A 20,878-nucleotide genomic window follows, 5' to 3' on the forward strand; every position below is an offset into this window, starting at 1 on the left:
AGACATGGCCACTGCAGTAGCCTGGAGAAAGGTGAGGCTGAGGGCTTCGAAGGTGCCTAAGAGGTAGCCTATATAGAAAGCTTAAATGTAGATAAGAGCCCATGATAGTATACAATCTCACACACACAGAAGGCTGAGGAATGACCCAGCAGGTGCCTTAGGGCCTTTGGTTATCTATGCTGAAGGAGCTTCTGCGGGGCATTAGAACTCTGTCTGTCACAGAACACCACCTATTCGTTTCTTCACTTTCCCAATCTTTTATTATTATTATTACGCATTCATTTAACGTTCCCTGTTGCCTGGCATATCTAGTGAAATTGTATGGCTAGGGATGACTAAAACCCAACCTCTTCAAAGAGGTAGGCAGACGAACAAACATGATATCATATGATTAGGGCTACACCAGAACCCAACAGGGCCATGAGCATGCAGAAGGATGACACATGGTTCCATTTGGGGCCAGCTAAGAAGAAGTGAGAAGAAATGACACCTATAGGTTTGAAATATAAATGGAAATTAGCTAGGATCAGGGGACACAGGTGAGAGAAAAGGACATTCTCAGATGGCAGCGTGGTCTCCAGAAGAACAAACCATGAGAATACAATGTACCATTTTACTCAGTCATGCTCAAATAGCCATGATAACATGTAAGAGTGCTGTTTACTACCCCAAAGTATATGCAACAGGAATCTGTAATTCTTAAGTCCATCCATGGACCTCGTCTTGTCTAACACCATACTTGGACATGCTGACCATAAAAGCTGGAGTGTGTGGGTGTATGAGAGATAAAGCAGGATGTGGAGATACAGGCAAACCATGAGATGAGGGAAGGCTGCGCTTCAAAGGTGAGGTTAGAGTTCACAAAGGTTTTGCCACTCAGAGCTAATTAATGGAAGGGATGGAGTAAAAGGCAGGGGTGGTGCACACGCAGAAGGCTTGAGGAGGTTTGTTTTGTATGTGGCTTGGAAATTCAAATTCCAATAGTTTTTTTGGTAAGATCCCCCTCAAAACAGCAGCATTAAAATGCCAAGTGCTCATAAAAAGCCTAATGAATGAAACATGTTGTCTTCTGACCTATAGATAATTCAGTTTGGAAAAGCAAGGAGCCAGGAGAAATATAGAATGATGATAGGTTGGAAAGCCCAAGAATAAAGCCTGACAGGGCACTGCCGGTGGGGCCCGGAGGCTGGGACCTGAAATAAAAGCAACAGACACCAATTAAACAAATGATAGAAATACCACGGCTTAATTTGTATTTTAGAAAGATCACTCTGGAAGCAATGAGTAAGGTAGACGAAGATAAGTAAGAATCATGGTGTTCAAACTAGCAAGATGGAGGGGGGATGCTTTTATAGGGTGTAATGTAGAGGCATGGGGATGAAGTCATTATGTGGTAGAAAGATGAAAAAGAGCCTTGGAAGGGACCAGGTTGTCCTGTTTGCCAAGACAAGGACTTCAGGAGGAAGAATGGCTGAGGGGAGAGAGGGATATGAATGAGTTTGATGGGCCTGTGTGACAACCATTGAGCTGTTCCAGTCAGTCTAGAGCTATACAAAAACAAAAACAAAAAACAAAACAAACCAGGGTGCTGCTAAAACATACTGAAGGGCCACGAGAAGCAAGAGGATTAGATTGGGAGACACAGAGTGGAAATACTAGGAGAAGTAAGAATTAAGTTGGGATCTGGGGAAGGTTAATAGTTATGGTTGGACATGATAAGCAGCCAGTTGGGGGGTTGCTCTGTCACCATCGTGAAGACGTGGAAAAGCCAGAACCCAGAGGAAACCCAGGGAAAAGAGGTGTGTGTGTGTGTGTGTGTGTGTGTGTGTGTGTGTGTGTGTGTGTGTGTTTACTCCACTAGTGTCGACCTTAGGTAACACAGGGACAAGGAAGGTCTACCAGGATCGAGCACAGGAGAGGAGAGCGAGCCAGAAGGAGGCTGGGGGTAGCACTGTCATGATGTCAGTTTGGGGTGTCCATCTTACTAGTCCTGAAGAAACCAACCCTTCGCACCTGTCCATAGCATGGCCTTCTGTTGGGGCACCTAAGGGTTTCACACAGCTATGCTCTTGTGTGCTGCATCAGGAAGACTTCTCCAGGGTGGGCCACAGGAGAGATGCATGGGACCAGTTCTTGCTCTTTTCTCACATGAGAGGGTGCTCTGCATCTCCTGAGTTAGGAAAAAGCACACGTCCATGCGACAGCATTTGAGGTTTAAGGTGCTTTGCGGATAGCCTGCCCGAGCTGCAACTGAGAATCCCCTTGGGACCTCCGATCCCCTGTGTAAGTCTCAGCCACAGAACAATTTGTCCAGCTCGAGCCCTCTTCAGGCCTCTCAAAACCGGACGGAATCATTCCAGAGCTGCAGAGGAAAGCCAGACGCCGTGGCTTCCACACTGACCCCGAGACGACAATTCCTTATTTCCATTTTCAGCAATGTAGAGGGGATCTGCTTCCCTTTTCTGAGAGACTCCTGACACAGGCAGACAACCAAAAAACCAAGACAAGACAGCCACACATTTAAAAAAAAAAAAAAATTGGACCACAGCGGGGGGGGGGGGGGCCTCAGAACTGCAGCTGCAGAGGGGCCCCAGCCTGATTGAGACCTTATCCTTGTAAACCAGGCTGCGCCCTGGACCACTCACACGCAAGACCCATGCACGTGCTGACTGGAGGCAGGGGCGTGTGGGTGTCACCAACTGCCAGGAGAGATGAACCCAGACACCCTGGTGGGCGTGGCACAGCTCACATGTCACCAGGGGCTGGTCGGGCCTCGGTAGAACAGGGTTTTGATATGTGAAATGCACCAACATCCCTTCCTTTCTGGAAGCTGTTATGTCCAGAGCGTGCATGTTCTAAGTGTCCTGACTATGGGATAAGAGAATTCTCAGATCATAGATGTGAGCCACTGACTCCTTCTAAATGGTCACAGCTCACCTACTCCTACATTTCTAGCTCATTTCTTCTTTCACACTAGTTTTTGAAATTTCTATCTATTTTTATTATAAAAAAAAAAAGAATATATTCCCACTATAGATAATCCGGGTAATGTCTACGAACACACCCAGGATATACTGCTAAAGCAGTGGTTCTCAACCTGTGGGCCAGGACCCCCTGGGGGTCAAATGACCCTTTCACAGGGGTCACCTAAGACTATTGGAAAACATAGCTATTTACATTATGTTTCATAACAGTAGCAAAATCACAGTTATGAAGTGGCAACGAAAATAATTTTATGGTTGGGGGGTCACCACACAACATGAGGAGCTGTATTAAAAGGTCACAGCATCAGGAAGGCGGAGAACCATGGTTCTAAAGTGATGTGATTTATATTTATATAACTGTTTGCATGCATTTCAACATCCTGGGGACAGAGCTATTGTTCAACAGGAGGCATTCCCTGTGGGGGCAGGACAGCCTGTCACCACAGACAAATGACACAGGATCCTCTGACCTTGTGACTCCCTGAGCCAGCACCTCAGTGGCTAAGAATTATTTAACCTATTGTTCCCCCGCCCCCCCAAGTTGGTGGAAATTTCCCACCCTTCATGCCTATTCTTTTTACTTCCTCAAACTGGAAGACCAGAAAGAAAAAATGTCATCCCTGGAAGGGCTCTCCTACTGAATTTCCCTACTTTGATGTTTCTAATGTTTTCTTTTCCAGTCCTCACATCACCCACGTCCATCTGGAAACCGTTTCTCACAACGCTCCGGTATCGATTTAGAAACAAACAGCGCGGTGGCATGCTCTTGGTCCCGCCACCGCTAATAGTAGTAATTCTTTGGGTAGACAACCCACTGACAGTAACTCTTGCAAAACAGAGAAACCACAAATTCAAAGCATCTAAACCATAAATGCAAACACAGCAGACAGACGACTTAAGAGAATGGGAGGCAGCACTAGAGAGCTTGAGTTTCCACAGGCATCTCTAGCGTCTTCAGAGAGTGAAAAATCCCACAGGCGGGGGGAGACAGCTCAGCAGGTAAGGAGCTTGCCGGGCAAGAATGAGGATCAGAGTTCAGATCCCCAGCGCCCGTGTGAATGCCAGATAGACACAGCAGCCCACCTGCAGTCCCAACAGAGGGGACACCGTTAGCAGACTGGGGGATGGGCAGGAGCAGCGGGAAACAGGGTAGCCAGACTAGCCAAATGGATAAGCTCTGGGCTCAAAAAAGAGACTAGAAGGTAAGGCGTGATGGAGGAAGGCTCCCAAAGTCTTCGTAAGCACGTGTCTATGTGCACCCACACATACAGGTGCCCTCACACATTGAGCATGCAGACACATACATACACACACACAATAAATAGCAAAAACAACAACAACAACAACAACAAAAAACCCACCTAGATTCAGAATACTATTTGCAGATCAAAATAAAGTGGTTTTGGACAACCACAACATCCGAATTTAACAAGAAAAGGGAAGATGAGCTTGTGCGTGAGAAGGCGGCGAGGATCTTCCTTCTTGGCTCAGCGTGGCAAAGAGAGAGCAAGAGGTTAATGTTAGCGACAGAAATGGCACCCCACCCCCCACCCCACCCCCGCTTAATGCCTGTATTTTCTCTGAACTGCCGCAACAATTGCCACAACACAGGCCAGACTAGATCTCTAGATGTAGTGTTTCAATTACAGAGAGAAACGTAAGCAACTGGCAAGTGTGTGAAATTTATTGCACTATCTCCTTGCCCTCCATCTTTTCTTTTTAATTTAAAAAAGTGGGGGCGGGGTGGAGGGGAATTATAGTAGCAGTGAGTAAAACTGTGAGTCTCAGTCCAGGGAGAATTGAAAGGGCTTGAAGGATGTGTGAATGACCACAGTTCCTCCCTCTAACGCGATGGCTTGGCATGAGTGCTTACAGCGACAGCTGGAGGAACCACTTCAGAGCACTCAGGGAGCCCTGCCCTCCCACCGAAGATAGGCTGTTACCACCAGTTAGTGGCTGACAGGGACGGAAATGCAGTCTCTGAGACTAAGTGAGTTCCCCAAGGACACACGGGTGCTGAGAGATCAAATGGTAGCGGATGCTAGTTGATGGATTTTTTAGGTCTATGGATGAACCCCCTCACCAGACACCTCAAAGGATACAGACAACCAAATAAATAAAATGCTGACCCCCAAGAAGTCCATTTCTTACCCTGGACAGGGGAGGAAGGGAAGCAAACTAGAGGTCGAGAGCCAGACGGACATTCCTAAAAGCCAGAATTCAACCAACCCCGGTTCACACCCCACACTCCCTCCGTGACTGCTTTCACTTTTCCCCAACATTAGATCGAGTCCTAGTTACTGCTCCGATGTCCTGAGGAGACACCATGACCACGGCAAACTGACGGAAGAGACAATTTAACTGAGGGCTTGCTCTTACAGTTTCGGAAGGTTAGTCCATTATCTTCATAGCAGGGAGCATGGTGGCAGGCAGGCAGGTATGGTGCTGGAGCAGCAGCTGAGAGCTACATCCTGATCCACAGGCAGCAGGCAGTGAGGAAGAGACTGAGGCTGCCGTGGACTTTTGAAACCTCAAAGATCATACCCAGTGACACACCTCCTCCAACGAGGCCACGCCTCCTCCAACAAAGGCACACTTTCTAATCCTTCCCAAACAGTTCCACTCCCTGGTGACTAAGCGTCCAAATATATGAGCCTATATGAGGGCTATTCTCAATCAAACCACCACAGGTCCCATCAACAAGTCTCAGACCCTCATATACCCACTTCCAGCTTCAAATCCTTGACTGCTTCCATTCAATGACCAATTCGTGTCAATGTCTAACAGCCTGTCAAACTTAACATCCAAACTTGGCCAACGACTTGTCCTCCCCAAAACTCCTGCAGCCCCAGAAGCTTTCCCATCCAGGATGACGGCAACAGGGGCCTGAAGAGAAGGCTTTGTGGCTAGAGTACCTGTTGAACAAGCATACGGACGTGAATCTGTATCCCAGCACCCATATTAAAAAACCAAAGGCACAGCAGCACACACTTGTAACCCCAGTGCTGAGGGGCAGAGACAGGGGGACCCTGGAGGCTCTCAGGCCAGGTACTCTCCCTAAGATAGCAAGCTCCTGATTCAAAGAGAGACTCTGCCTCACAAAATGAGGTGGATGGACTAGTGAGAGAGCACAGGCTAGACTCGATGGGGGCAAGAAGGAAGAGGAGTCCTCACAGTTGGGTGGAAAGGGATGGGAGGGTGGAGAGGGAGTGGATATGTTCAAAATAAATTGTATAAATTCTCAAGGAATTAATAAACATAGTTTAAAGAACAAGGTAAAGTAATTCCAGTGTTCACTTTTGGTCTCTATACATGCCCACATGGGTGAGCACATGTATACATACACGTGTGAGCGCGCGCGCGCGCGCGCGCGCACACACACACACACACACACACACACACACACACAGAGAGAGAAAGAGAGAAGGGGGAAGAATCAGCATTCTTCCCAGCGGCTCAAGCCAAGTCATTCATCTTTGTCTCCTCTCTTCCTCTTACACTGTTTCTCTCATGTTCCTTTCCTGAATGGGGCAGCTTATGAGGGTGCCTCCTGAGATTCTTTAACCTGGCTAGCACCTCAGTGCACTTGGTAAGACGGCACGTGCCCGCGACTCATCAGGAGACCTTTATAGACGCAGCTGTGTGAGCCATACCCATCACAGTCCTGTCCAGCCCCTGCCCAGAACTATTCACCTTCCACTTTATTTTCTGTGCTATTTGATAAGTCCTTCTTAGTTCAAAGTGCTTTATGACTCTAAATTAAATAACTCATGTAATCCTCATAACTCTAGGAGGTTCTATTATTATCCCTTTACAGAGATAAGGAAAATGAGGTACGCAGAGGTTAAATAACTTATTAGGAAATTCAGAATTGAACAGTCCAGCCAGAGGCTGTTAACCATCTCACCATGTTCCAATCATGCAACATATTCCCCAGCCCCCAACCCCGCAAATTTTCTTTCTCTAAGTAGAAACACATATGCAATAAATTAACCCAAACACTCTTACCTGGCTCTCTTACAGCCAAGACCCACCTCTGCAAAGGACCTAGCTTGATGGGTACACATGCTGTGTCTTGTTCACAGAAAAAAAAAAAAATGCAACCAAATGACAGAGGATCAAAGCCCCTGGTCCTGGAGCCACTGCCGAGACCGCCCAAGCCACCCAGATTAGAGGTTAATATGTGATGTTAAATGATTCTTTGGAACTGTATCTCCGAGGCCTGCTCAGGCACGGGGAACTTAAAACCCACCAACAGCAGAGCCTGTGGATGCCAGGGCCCTGAGTGTGATGGGTGGCACCGATAGAGGAGTCCCTGACACTATGCTAGGGGCTGGCAAGCTGCCAGAGCCAGCATTGCTCACTCATGCCAAGGAGACGGATGAGTGAGTGGCAGTCAGACGCGCTGTAGGTACTCAGATAGATTACCTCCTTCTCAAGCGGCTCCCTTTATGGAGGTTAGTTTGTAACCCAAACACTCGGGAAGTGGAGATAGGAAAAAGGAGAGAGAGAAGTGTGCTTCGACTGCACTGCTCACTGTGTGAACTGATGGTGCAAAAATAAGGACAGCTTCCTCTCACGGGGCTCTTCCTGGGTGTACAAGTGTGGACACACGGTCCACTGATGCTTTAGACTGTGCACAGCTTCCAAAGCTAAGGGATTAAAGGAGGTGGATCCAAAGCCCAGCTCCCTCCCACCTCTGGCAAATTTTAACCTCAGGCCCTGTCTCAGCTGCAAAATGAGACCCTCACTGCCTCCAGGGGCAGGAAATGGAAGACACTGCAGTGCAGAGGACCTGGCACCTAGGAAAACTCAATAAGTGAGGGTTATCAGCAGGGACTTCGATCATCTCAATGACAATGTAAATTTTTCACACTCTTCAGCAGTTCAACATCCAAATGCAGAAATGCAGAAATAAGAAAAACATTAATATTTGATGTTTGGCAAGAGTGGAGAGATAAAATGAGCTATGGTTCTGACGGTTCATAAAAACAGTTCATATGTAAACCATGCACCACCCAATCCACTGTCTGGCTAGCCTCAGCCCACCCAGTTAATCAAAGCCTTATAGGTCTTCGCTTCCAAAGCGCCAATCAAGAAAGATGACAGACTCAGTTCTTAAGCAAACAGTGAAATCAAATCTGTTTTTAATTAAAGCACCTCACTTTTTAAAGCAATTCTGGGCTGGGGGAAATGGCTCAGTGGATAACAGTGGTTGCCTTGCAAGCACCAAGACCCAAGTTCAAATCCCCAGAACCCATGGAAAGGCCCAATGCAAAGCACAGGTGTCTCTTATAATCTCAGTACGGGGAGATGTGAGGTGGAGACAGATGGCAAATCCTTGGAAGCTTGAAGGCCATCTAGTCTGGTATATGCGGGAGAAAGTCAAGAGATCCTGTCTCAAGAAAGGTGGAGGGTGAGGACCGGCACCTGAGGTCATCCCTGACCCGCCCACCACTCTGTGGCACACATGCATCCATAGTTACATACAGAGGCAGACACACCAGGAAGAAGAGGGAAAGGAAGAGGAAGAAGAGGGGGAGGGGAGAAGGAGGGAGCAGCGGCAATAAGACCAATTCGATACCTTCAAAAGGCGGGTAATAGAGGACTGTACCAAGTCGGTGATGGTTTGATATCTCACTCCCAAGTTCAAGCAGATTGAAAGCACTCACTGACAGACTCACTACCCTGGTTGACATTTGGTTGAAAGAACTCAATGCCGTTTTATTCAGACAGTGTATTTGCACAGACCCAAAGTACAAAAAAAAAAAAAAAAAAAAAAAAAAAAAAGGCACTTTCTTTCAATAAAAGCCATGGTTAAGCCTGAAAGAAAAGGGTGCAATTATCTAAATTTAAAACTAACGAGGAGCTTTAGGCATTAGCAGTCGAAGACCTCTGTGGTGTATAATGCTAGCTGGTGAAATCCTAGCTAGATGGCAAGGTCCTAAGTCCTTAGTGTCACAATCCTTGTGATGATCTGGGAAGCAACTTAAGCGAGATACCAGCTAATGTCAGGAGAGGTAGGTCAGTTGACATGGAAGTCCCAAGGGGTTCCTGAATGACTTTGAACCTCCCATTTGACCTTTAAGTCATCTCAGAAGTAGAGAGGGACTGATTGCCTGCCAGATGACAGCGTTTATGGTAGGGCTAGGCTTTATTTATAAAGAGGTTTGACATCTTTAGCTCCCAAGGGCTTTCCTATTAATAAAACGAGCATGTTAAGAAGGTCACATCAGAGTCCCACGCTATTCATCTCCTAATGAATAATACTCATTGGTTAGGAGGTTATGCAAATTTGTATGTGCATGAGCATTCATATTAGATGGGCAGAGGGCAACTAAGCAAGGAAGACAAGCCATTAGATCCAATTTCCCTGCTTTCTGTCGACTCTCTCATCGCAGACAAAGCATCTTGTCAGGGAGCCTGACGTGAGTCACCAAGGCTGACCCACAGTTCACAGTGGTTCATTCTCTATGGAACCAGTGTTTTTGCCTTTACAAAATCCTACTTCTACATCCCTCCAGAGCACCTGCTCCTGCACAGACCTACACAGCCAGGGCTCTGACTCCTAGCACTCGGTACCCTTAGTTATTTGCCCACTCACTGTTGGTGGTCTCACCATTAACTGAGAATAATAATAATTCATGCAAATATTATGCCCCTTCTCTCCCAGCATAGAGGCTGTGTCGGAAGACATGGATTCCCTGTAACTTCCTCTAGAGTTTTGTACCCAGAAGGATGGTCAATGTCATCATGTGAGCCACCTTCCAAAGGCTATTCTGGACCATCACAAACATCAGAATCATTGACCGTCATCTGATCAGTGACGCCACTGGAGGTGACAAGTCCCGGTTAGTACGGGGCCAGCTGGGGCACACGGTGGACAGAACATCAAAGGCCTTGAGTTTTCAATTCTTCCCTCATTATCGGTTCTGTATCACTCTATAGAATTTAGATATTAATAATATGTTATAATTAATCATAATTATAATACTAGTATTTTTATGTTCGTTATGGCATTTCAGAAAGACAACAATAATACTGTAAATCTACTTCCTACAACTGTTCATATAAGGACTGGGTGTTAGGTATCTGAAGATTTGACATATTTCTTGATAATCAAGTTGCCAGATAACTGTGATCCAATGGGGGAGTCTCACTTTCTAAATCTGCTCAGCATTTTAATCCTTCCTGTCTAGTGTCTCTTGTGGTTCTCACTCTTAAGGCCAGAGTTTTGTTTATGGCATCTTTTGAAACTTCGAAGTTTCCTGGAAACCTAAGATGAAGGGAAATGTTCTAATGCCTCCTAAAGTTGACCAAGGAAATGGTGCTTTGAAGCCCAGTGTGAAGGAGGAGAGGAAATTACCTGCTTTTCAGAATTACCTGGAGAGGGAAACAGATGGTCTTAGGCCTCTTGAACAAGAATTATAGTTCTAGCCGGGTGGTGGTGGCACACGCCTTTAATCCCAGCACTCCGGAGGCAGAGCCAGGCGGATCTCTGTGAGTTCAAGGCCAGCCTGGGCTACCAAGTGAGTTCCAGGAAAGGCACAAAGCTACACAGAGAAACCCTGTCTTAGAAAAAAAAAAAAAAAAAAAAAGAATTACAGTTCTGAGGTCTGGAGAGATGGCTCAGTGGTTAAGAGCACTGGCTGCTCTTCTAGACGACCCTGGTTCAACTCCCAGCACCCACATGGCAGCTCACCCCTGATTATAACTCCAATTCCAGGGTTTCTGACACCCTCACACAGACATACATGCAGGCAAAACACCAAGGAACATAAAATAAAAATAAATTATATATAAATATATAAAGTTGGGTGGCGATGGTGAATGTCTTTAATACCAGCACTTGGGAGGTAGAAGCAGGTAGATCTCTAAGTCTGAGGCCAGCTGGTCTACAGACTGAGTTCTAGGACAGTCAGGCTACACAGAAAAACCCTGTCTCAAAGAAACAAATAATAATAATAATAATTATTATTATTATTACAGTTCTTACCTTCAGAGGAACCCAGAATCCTGGGGATTTGCCTGTTTCAAATACATACCTGTAATTGTGTGATTATCTATCAAATCTCAGGCCTTTTCAAATGCCACTCTGTTTTAGCTTTGGCTCACTCTATTTCTTATTTTATAAAAACAATATACACTGCTTCTAGAATGTTCTATGCATATCCCATTGCGCCATTTTATGCTCCTCACCTTGAAACACATCTTCTAGGCTGCTAGCCAGTACTCAAAACTTTGGGACTAAGAATATTTCATGAGTTAACAGGCTGCATATTAGGGTGCTGTGGAATATTAGTTGAAGATGTGTTTCATTTGTTTCTGCTGTGGAACATTTGTTTAATGATGCAAAGATGTGTTGTATTCTTTTATGTTGCATTTGTTTAACTCTGTGAAGCTGTGTTACTGTGCTGTCTAGAACACCTGATGGTCTAGTAAAGAACTGAACAGCCAGTGCCAAGGCAGGAGAAAGGATGGGCAGGATTGGCAGGCAGAGAGAAAAAATAGAAGGAGAAGAATGTGGGAGGGGAAATGAAAAAAAAAGGGGGATGGAAGACTCCAGGGGCCAGCCACGCAGCTACACAGCAAGCCACAGAGTAAGAATAAAGAAAAGTATACAGAAAGGTAAAAGCCCAGAAGCAAAGGTAGATGGGATTATTTAAGGTAAGAAAAACTGGCTAGAAACAAGCCAAGTTAAGGCCAGGCATTCATAAGAAAGAACAGTTCTCCATGTGTTTACTTGGGAGCTGGGTGGCAGGACCCGGAAGAGGAAAGAATAAAAAAACAACAGCATTAGGGTGGGCACCCAGAAGCTATCTGGCTCGTAGATGGAGGTTGCCCTTCTATTATGTCTGAAATTGAGAAAGAGAAAGAAAAGAAACTCTTGTTTCATTTCCTGTACAAACCAACATGTTTTCTCTTTACAACCATTTTTCAAACACTCTGTCATTGCAGGAGTGATGAGTCAGCGTTGAGGGAATTGTTGGGACTTGTTCCTCCTATGACAACAAGCCAAATAGTTTGGGGTTGGTTGCTCTTGGGATTTTCAAGGGATTATTTAGCTGGGGGTGAAGATGGGCTGCAATTTGCAATGACCACACCGTACAGATGTTTAGTCATGAAGGTGACCTCAAATGAGACCAGCAATTTCTTGGTCTGACAATACTAAAATTCAGCCAAAAATCCACCCAGTGGGCAAGTTCCAGAAGACGTTAGACCGGAATGACCAAAGAGTGTGAGGGGCTAAGACTGGACTATGTGGACAGGCCAGGAAGAGAGAGGGCTGGAGCCAGATGAAAGGGTGTGTGCTCAATGACAGGATGGAGAGGCTGGGCAGAACTACAAAGGGGTGGGACAAAGCAACTCTTGTACGCTTCTAGAATCTCCAACTCTGAGCTGCTTTGCATTTTCTCACTTGGAGAATTGCAATTGTGACATTTAATAGAAACCTGGCTGGGCCGGGTAGTCCACACCTATAACCTCAGTACTTAGGAGGCTGAGGCAGGAGGATTGCTGAGAGTTCCAGGCCAGCCAGGGCTACATAATAAGGCTCTGTTAAAAGAAAAAAAATAGATCAAGCAAGCAAGTAATTAATAAGAACTGGAGGTTCAAGGACTCCTACACACCCTGATGCTCATGACCTGGGGCAGCCTGGGGGTAGAATCATTGCCTCAAGAATGATAGAACTTTTCATAGTTCTTCCCTTTCAGGTCTTTCCCTCAACTACATCTTAATTTCTGCCTTCAGTTTTCAATGTGAGGCTTCTGGGCCAGCAGCAGCAGCATCTTCAGAGGGCAGGAAAGCTTACTCTCAGGTCTGACCCCGGGGCTGATTGACTCAGAAACTCTGGGGTGGGGCTGGGGGCAGAGCCAGCAGTCTGTTGACTGGAGCCTTCCAAGGGATGATGTGGATGCAGCTAAAGTTTGAGAACCACGTTTTTAGATGACATCACAAGATAACGTCAAGATGGGGGAGCATGCGCATTCTAGAAGACTCGTGAAGACGAGCCCCTCAAGTCTCAGATGAGGAATTTTCAAGTCCTGGTATTTTGAGACACATGAAAGGGACTTGAGGTGGTTGGGTGGGCTCAGGACCTCACCATCTCTTGCTTTGAATCTCACCAATTTCTAACGTCTTTCCACAGTGCTACTGAAGATTTGGGTTTGTCCTGAAAAATCTGACCTCGTTAAACCCCAACTTAAAGCCCTTCGCTAGGAGCTGGGGAGATGGCCCAGGAGGTAAAGATGCTTGCTCCACAGGTGTGAGGACCTGAGTTCAAGCGTCCAGCAACCATGTGAAAATCCTCATAAACCTGTAAACTCAGTAATGTGAGGGACATAGACAGTAGGGGGGCCTGCTGAATCATCAGCCTGGCTCCAGGTGCAATAAGAGACCCTATCTCAAGAGAATGAGGAGGAGAGGGTAGAATCAGATCCCCCAAATCCTCCTTCGGTTTCTATGTGCACAAATGGGTGCACACATACACATGTGCACATACACACCACACACACACACACACACACACACACACACACATACACACACACACCTGCCTTCGGTGGCTGCATCGTGCCCGTAAGATAAAGTCCCAAGTGTCTGGCCCAGAACCCCAAATCCTTCATTATCTGCCTTTGGTAACTTCCCTGACCTTGTTCTCTTCCACAGCCATGCCTCCCTATCTGCAGGAAGCTTATACTGTCTCTGGCATCACGCCTGACCATGTCACTGACCTCGGTCAACAGCATGGGGCTGTAGGGAGAGCCAACTCTCACTTCCCAGCAAACTTGAAGTGTAACAGTGTTGTGCCATCTTTTTTGTCTGTTTTTTTTTTTTTTTTTTTTTTTTTTTTTCCAGACAGGGTTTCTCTGTGTAGTTTTGGTGCCTGTCCTGGATCTCGCTCTGTAGCCCAGGCTGGCCTCGAACTCACAGAGATCCGTCTGCCTCTGCCCGCCTCAAGTGCTGGGATTAAAGGAGTGCACCACCACCGCCCCGGTGTGTTGTGCCATCTTATGTCTTTCCCTTTGCCATAAATGAAGCCAATATTGTCCTTGGGCAGGGCTGGTTTGTTTTTGCTCTTGAGTTAATGTGGGGCTCTAAATGAAGACACACGAGGACCCACCTGGATATGCAGCATCAGTGAGCAAGAAGCTTGAGTGACCCGAGAGCGGTGACATTTGGGGACACTTGTTATTTAGCCCAAGCTGATGACAGCAGCACTCGTCACCTTCCTGCCCTGCTTACAGGGCCTCCTCCCCTCTGTTCTACTGTGCTTTCGATGACTTCACTTCAGCTGCCCATTCTATCCTTAGCTCCAGCGGTTAACTCTCAACCTGGCCTTTATCTCCAAATGGTCACCCTCACTTTTAGAACCTCCTATAGATGCCACAGACCTGTACCTGTGTCCTGGGAGCTGTGTTATGGGCTTGCCATCTAATAGTATTATTATTATTATTACTTATCATACCATCTCTTCACTGTTTAACAAAACATTACCACTCATAAGGAGACTGGCTCAGAGAATCAAAGCAGGGTGCCCAAGTTTCCCAGCCACAGTGAGAGCCAGGGCTCTCACCAGGTGGGAGTCTGGCTTTGAATCCAGCAATCTGCCCTGTGCCGCATACCTCTGTCCCTCCCCAGCTGCAAGCTTTCTGATCCTCCCACTCAACTTGGAAGGAGAAATCTATAGCAACAACAGCTGAAAGCCACACTAGTCTCAAACTCGAAAGATCTGCAGCCTAGAAATGTACCCCGGGCACTGAGAAGACACTCACTTTTTCTGTATGGTGTATTTATCCTAAAGTAGACGAAGCACTGAGAACCACAGGAAAACAGGGTTACTCTGTCTGACCTTTCCCCTCCCAGGTCCAGGCTGCAGGGGTGGGGTGGTATGACAAGATAGGCAGATGGCCACTGAGAACACAGAGGTCTTTAAGGGTTTGTTCCAGAGGAGGAGGCAGGAGAAGGCTCACAACTCCAACAAGTGATACTCGTGATATCTTAGGTTTAAAAACACAAATAAGCATGTAGCCAAGTGTCTATTTGATTCTCAGATTAAACAGCAAAGGGACAGGGTGGATACAGTGGCAAAGAACCAAACTGGACCACCCGAGTCATATTCCATCAACTGCATCAAGTCAGAAACACAAATGTCGGTTTTCTGTCAGCTGCTGGCATTTTGTTTATAAGGCTGAGAATTTTCTTTGTGTTTCTGCTTCTCTCTCACACTTTTAAAAAGACTAAAAATCACAAAACACTAAAAAGAATTCGTTCATCATCCCAATCAGTCAGAGAGAGAGAGAGAGAGAGAGAGAGAGAGAATTTAACAAAGTACCATGATAATCTTTTCTAAAAACATTCACAGGGTTACAAAGCGTTGATTACTAATTCCAATTCATTTATCTCTCCCATCCTTTCCCGGTAGGATATATTTATTACCTTTACACGATACCATCTGTAACATTAACATTTTTCTCCTTGGAGAGTAGAAAGCTGCTAAATGCTCCAAATGACTGTTGGGCCAGTTTGGACAGGTCTGATTTACTCTTAAAACAATCACCCACTTCACAATACATAGTAAGAGCCAGCGTTTGTTGAATGCTTGGTGCTATGTTTGACATTTTTCAGACACTTGGCTCATATAATTTTCCAAACAACGAATGCAATCAGTATTGTCACTTTATAGATAAGGAGAGCAGAGCAGGCGCAGAAAGCCCGAAGGGGACAGAGGGAGTAAGAGAAGGGCAGGCAGGGGCAGTAGCTGCACAAAACCAGAGTTAATGATTCACTTACAGCCCTCAGGCAGCTCCTTTCAGCAGAGTCTGTATGGGAACACACACATTCTCACAGCCCTCTTCATCCCAGGAATGGGAAAACACACACACACACACACACACACACACACACACACACACACACACACACACACACACACTCTCACAGCCCTCTTCATCCCAGGAATGGGAAAACACACACACACACACACACACCCTTCTTCATCGCAGGGAGAGGCCAATGTCCAGCAAATCTCCCCCCCCCCCCCTTTCCTCTGCCGGCCCCCCTCCCATCTCCAACTCTCCATCCCGACGACAGGCGGTGTCCAGCAAATTGCTTGGCAACGCGCGCAGGAAACTCCATCCAAAGCCCGGGGTCCAGGCGGCCCCTGGGCGCTGTCCAGCGGGCAGAGAGCCTGAGAGGCCAGGCTGGGGTCCTGTCTCAGAACACCCCGAAGCTGGGGCGCAACGCCAAGGCCGGGATTTCCAGCGGGGGTGGGGCGAGGCACCGTCTCCAAGGACACCTGTTGTCGCCTCCCCACTCAGGACAACGAAGCCACCCTGGCCGTCTTGGATCTCAGGGGAAGGCACTGGCTGGCAAGAAGTGCTGTGATGAGTGTCGGGGGTCACGGGAGTCTCTCCAGAAACACCCCGCGGAGGTCGCTTTGCCTCATCCCTCCTAATCGGGGGCCCCCTGCGGCTGGCGGTACGGGTGGCGCTCCGCGTCGGCTCGGTACGCGGTGCTCAGAGCTGCACGGCGCTAGGACCTCGCGGCCGGCGCCCCCCGCCGTCCACCTGCGGCGCCTAGGTCGCTCCCCGGCCCCGGTGTACTCACCGGCGTCGCGGTGAGCAGAGTCCCGGCGTCGGCGCGGAGGTCCGCGCCACCACCCGCTCCCCAGCCCAGCCTCCGTCCCGCCGCCGCTTCAGCAGAGCTCCCTCCGGGTCGCCGCGCCACCACTGCCCGCTCGCGACTCTGGGCTCGCAGGGCGCCCGCCGGCTCTGGGTGCAGCTCCCGCCGCTCCTGATTGGTCGCGGCTTGTGCGAGAGCCGCGCCCTGATTGGACAGGAGGAGTGGGATGGGCGGAGTCACCCCCACAGCCTCGCCGCCCTGGCCTTGGTCCCCACCTCACCTAGGGCCAGCAGGACTGTGAAACCTGCTCTGATCCCCTCTGCACCCAGTGGGGTCGGACGAGCAAGCAGCTGGGGAAAAGAACCATGTGGCGGGGTGGCGGGAGCTAGGGATCATTATGGAGTCCAGCTACGCCCCCTGCGCGCTGGTGGTTGTGAACCTCCACCATGCTGGGAAAGGTGCTCTTCTGGCCTCTTCTCATGCAAGCCACTTTGACTGTACATTTATTTTTCCGCACTTTTTAAACTGTAGAGTGTAGGGCTTAGGACAGATGCCTGTAAACGGTAGGTGTCAAACAGCGTTTGTGAATTCAAGTTGAACTCCACACACAATCTGTGTATGGTCCCTACCTACCAGAGCTCACAAAGGGGAAGCGATTTGTCGGATACCGGCAATATATTAAGAACAATGAGCTAGGAGCTACTGTCCAGGAAAAGAGCAAGATGGGCTGATGTCACCGACAAAGAACTTAATATCTAGCTGGAGAGATGAGTCTGATTCATAACATAATAATTACCCTAATATTAACATGGTGTATATTAGTTGGCAGGCATTATTCCAAGAACTTTATACACACTTTTATAATCCAGAAATTCAGGAAAAGTCTGCCATAAAGACATCTATATGTGCGTGAGCCTCAGGGGTAGAACACAGACGCTCTGGAAATGACAAACTTTCATCTGAAAGACAGCAGCAGACCCTAATCCCTGCGGGGAGAAGAGGGGACAATAACTGTTCCCATCATGCATCTCTTCCCTCCTAGTTCTTTAACCCTGTCACCGTTCCCACCTGCCTGTTCTGGATCTTTCTAAAAAATAAAAAAGAAGCGGTGTATATCCGCATGCCACTCTTACATCTGCTCTGCCACCCAGATGGGCAATGGGTAAAAGCAGCTCCATTTTCTGTCGTTTATATTAACGAACAAGTAAACAACACACCATATGCGATCATTTTTCCACGAGCATTTCTCCCCTTCTGTGCTTTTAGGCTCACAGAACCCTTAAGAACTGTGGCTGGCAGAAAAGCGCTTCAAAGATACCAGCCGGGATCCAGCTTGACCTATGCTCTAAACAGTGATTGCATCCATCCCAGGTCAAGCTTAAGAGCAGCTCAGTCTGTGGGAGAAAATTACCTCCATTTTCTGTCGCTTATATTCATGGACAAACCACGGATCCCTTTATATTAGAAAAGCAGACTGGACATGGGTTGAACCTCACTTGCTTGGAAAATGAGGTAAAACAGGACAAAGACCAGGTGAAGAAAGTTCTTTCAGGGGCATCCCTCTTCATGTCTCAGAAACACAGGCGCGGGGCAACCTTGTGACTCCTGGCTGATCACTTTTCATGGCCGCGGCCTTGGCCACAGCAGAAGTCTCATCTGAATTGCTCATATGCTCACTTCAAAGGAGAAACACTTGCTTCTGCCAGAGCTGGAGGCTGCCCCAAGATGATGTGTCAAACTACTCAATTCTGGCTGCTGTGAGCTAACCTCAGCCCACAAATAACAGGGAAAGAATCAAGACTGTGGAGTCGAGTTGTCTTGTGGGCGAGGTTGCTTATGCATAGTTCTATACCCTGTCCCACCTAGGAAAACAAAACCAATTTACTTAGCTCTGACATTTCTTCTCTCCTGGCTGGCACTTAGCACTCAAGACTGAACTAAACTATTCCTTCCTCAGTGAGGCCTTCACTAAATCTCTCAGGCACACAGTAAACAGTGCTCTCTATCCATCTGTTACAAGTCGTCTTCTGTAGCACAAATTCTAACTCCGGGTTTTTATTACTAAGACCAATTAGAATTCAAGCTACAGTTTTTAACTAGATTGCATTGTTGCACAGCATAGTTCCACTGCCTAGCTTACTAGTCAGAATACAGTAGGCACAACCTAACTTACTGTCAGAATACAGTAGGCACAGCCTAACTTACTATCAGAATACAGTAGGCACAGCCTAGCTTACTATCAGAATACAGTAGGCACAGCCTAACTTAATATCAGAATACAGTAGGCACAGCCTAGCTTAATATCTGAGAATACAGTAAGCACTCTGTAAACATGAATGAGACTAAAATTTCCAACAGGTTAATAAAGTGCTAACCACATCCTTATCCTAAATTTCAACAGGGTTGCCCTCCAGTTCCTGAATGAATGGATATTGACTTAAAGTTAGCATCCATTCAACCCAACTGTAAATGAGTAGTTCCTGTATGTTGGACGCTCTTAAGTCAAGAGAAAAATGGTATCCTTATTGTACATGCCCAAGGTGAAGTGAGATTATATAGCTGATTTACAAAACAATGTGGTGGCTTCTCAAAAAATTAAGCTCAAAGTTGCAACACAACCCAGTAATTCCACTTACATAATCAAGGAAACTGGCTGGGCGTGGTGGTGCATGCCTTGAATCCCACCACTTGGAGACAGAGGCAGTTGGACCTCTGAGTTTGAGGCCAGCCTGCATAGCAAGTTCTAGGCCAGTCAGAGCTACAACCCTGTCTCCAAAAAAGAAAAATAAATAAAAGAAGAAGAAGAAAGAAAAGAAAACTGAAAACATATGTCTGCATAAAATTTTGTACAAGAATATTCATAGTATTGTTATCAATCATAGCTGAAAAGTACAAAGCCACGATTCTCATCAATTGTTCATAAATAACAGCAAATACCCAGTGTCATGGAGTATTAGTCAGCGACAAATGTTATGCTAAGTGAAGAAATCAGAGGCCAGAGGCTGCATTTCTATACAATATCTACACTAGGCAAATCTGCAGACATTACAGAGAGCTGATTAGTGGGGGATGCGGAATGAAGAGTAGCTGGTTAATGGTGATCAGGTCTCCTTTGGGGTAAAAAAAAAAAAGTGTAGAGTGAATGTCTGCTGAGTTATGAAAACAAATCTACTGTTATTATACAGCATGCATTCTGAGACTGCAGCAAGTGCTCCGAGGAACACATTCATTCAATCCTAAAATGAAAGACCTACAAGTCCACTTCTCTAAGTGGAGGGACCTCAGTAGGTCTATGAAAGGAAGCTAAATATAACTCAGTTAGGCCTCATGTCCCACCTCATCAGCCCAGAGAAATGATTTACTTCTTAGATCTGTATTGTCTAACAGAATGGTCGATGAAAATGAAAATATTGTTTGTCTTTTTATCTTCCTCTTTGTGTGTATGCTATTTTGAGATAGACTATCACACAGCTTAGGCTGACCTTGAACTCACTATGTAGACAAGGCTGGCTTTGAAGTCTTGATCTTCCTGTTTCCACCTCCCAAGTGTTGGGATTATACAGGCACACACCACCACAGCCAGCAAAATGTTTTTTTTTTTTTTTGAATATTTTTCTATTGTGAAATTATTATGGCCACTCCACATAGTTAAAAGGAAGATTTATTTAGTGGGTAACTTACAAAAAAGGGAAAAGTAGTCGCTCTGGGAAGGTGTATCGAAGTCCAGCGGTGTTCTCTGGAGCTCTACTAGGTCAACCTCCACTGTCTGGAACCATAGGGTCAGGAGAGAGTGCTCTCCATCCAGCTCTCGGGTCTCCGGGCGCCTTCCTTGGCCCCTCGTAGCATGACAGTTGCGAAGCCTCAATGTGGAACTTCCAGATCAAAGCTGGAATGGCTACCCACTACAGTAGTCATTAGACATGTGCTATCAGACTATGGTTAACTGTGACTTGAAATACTGAGTTTTGAGTTGTACTGAAATGTGAATAGTTACATGTCGCTAATGATTACCAGTTCAGCAGGGTAACCTGAGCTGGTTTAAAGAATTAGAACCATGTGTGGTGGTGCGGTGGTGCATGCCTTTAATGCCAGCTCTAGGGAGGTAGAGAGAGGTGAACCTCTGTGAGTTTGAGGCCAGTCTGATCTACAGAGTGAGTTCCAGATCAGCCAGAGCAACATAGTGAGACTGTCAACAAACAAACAAAAACAAAACCCACATTACATCATCTTAGCTGTTAAGGCAGTGGGAGAGTCTGTGCCTATGCCCATAG

At 46.7% G+C, this 20,878-nt stretch overlaps 1 protein-coding gene across 1 annotated transcript in view; it reads right to left on the bottom strand.

Annotated features, from left to right (window-relative positions):
* The window catches only part of Ston2 (stonin 2), a 157,697-nt gene extending 140,974 nt beyond the window's left edge, over positions 1-16,723 (bottom strand). Inside the window, exon 1 of the mRNA XM_028875926.2 lies at positions 16,593-16,723. The gene's annotated coding sequence lies outside the window, so the exon portion shown is untranslated. The remainder of the gene's footprint in view (positions 1-16,592) is intronic.
* Positions 16,724-20,878: the final 4,155 nt, after the last annotated feature.

The sequence above is a fragment of the Peromyscus leucopus genome, chromosome 14, assembly GCF_004664715.2.
Source record: "Peromyscus leucopus breed LL Stock chromosome 14, UCI_PerLeu_2.1, whole genome shotgun sequence".
Lineage (NCBI taxonomy): Eukaryota > Metazoa > Chordata > Mammalia > Rodentia > Cricetidae > Peromyscus > Peromyscus leucopus.